The following is a 1,349-nucleotide window of genomic DNA, read 5'->3' on the forward strand; positions in this document are numbered from 1 at the left end:
CGATCCCCGTGAGGCGCTAGGACATCAGCTCGCTGATGAGGACGACGACGAATGTGCGGTCTGCGTGTCGTCAGGCATCAACTTGACGTTGACCACGCCCACGCTCCCGCTGGGCGACGAGATTGCTACAGCGTACGCTGATGACCCTATATACGGCGCCATCATGAAGCACCTGCGTGCTCCTAGTAGTGACACGCTAAGTGCCCTGTCCAAGACCACGCGGAATCAGATCGATCGATATCGACTGGACGGTAATCTGCTCAAGTACAGCATCGACAGGTTCGATGGACCTCGAGTCGTCGTCCCAAACGACGCTGATCTACGTGCGCGCATAATCCACGAGTATCATGATGCCCCGACTGGAGGACATCTCGGTCGCGAGAAGACGTACGCGGCTCTGTCGAGAGACTTCTATTGGCCGCACATGTACAAGTGGGTACGCAAGTGGGTCCGCACATGTGAAACTTGCCAGCGAGTCAAACCGTCTTCGACGTCTCAGGCCCCATTGCGCCCTCTTCCGGTCGCCACGGAAGCCTGGCGCTCCATTTCGATGGACTTCATCTTCGGTCTTCCGCCCGATACAGCCGGGCGCACGGGTGTACTTGTGTTCGTCGATCGTTTCAGCAAAATGGTCCATCTCGTTCCGGTGGCGGCCTCAATCCACCGCGGAAGAGTCCGCGGCCCACTTCGTCGACGTGAATTTTCGTCATCACAGCCTGCCCGGAGTCTATCGTGTCCGACCGCGACCCGCAGGTTTACATCCGCGTTCTGGTCACACCTCTTCGAGCTCTTGGGAGCCAAATTGCTGATGTCAACTGCGGCACATCCGGACACGGATGGACAAACAGAACGCGTCAACCGCGTCCTTGAAGACGTTCTCCGCAGCTATGCAACTTCGTACACGAGCTGGAGCTCGTTCCTACCGCTAGCCGAGTTCGCACTCAACAACGCCGAGCACTCCTCGACGGGTATGACGCCGTTCTTCGTGAACAACGCACGCCACCCACGTGTTCCGGCACTTCTCGCCGTGGGTCACCCCACGGATGCTGGCGGCTCCACCCTTGGTGGGGGAGAATCTCCTTCGGTCGACATGGATGCTGAAGCTGCGCTCAGCTCTAAGGACAACGTGTCCGTGTCGTGGTCATCACCGGTACGTGAACCGGTCTCAGCACGCACCGGTAGCCTCACCGGTGTCAACAAGCCTGCCGGCGCACTCGACTTCAGAGTTATCTTCGGGTGTAGCCAGTGCGAACGCCCTGACTCGTTCTCCGAACGAGAGCAGTCCATCGAGCCTCCTCGGCATACCGCATCCTTCCAATGGCAAGATGGACGTCCAGCACTTGATCGAT

Source organism: Phytophthora infestans, genomic scaffold, assembly GCF_000142945.1.
Source record: "Phytophthora infestans T30-4 supercont1.27 genomic scaffold, whole genome shotgun sequence".
NCBI lineage: Eukaryota > Oomycota > Peronosporomycetes > Peronosporales > Peronosporaceae > Phytophthora > Phytophthora infestans.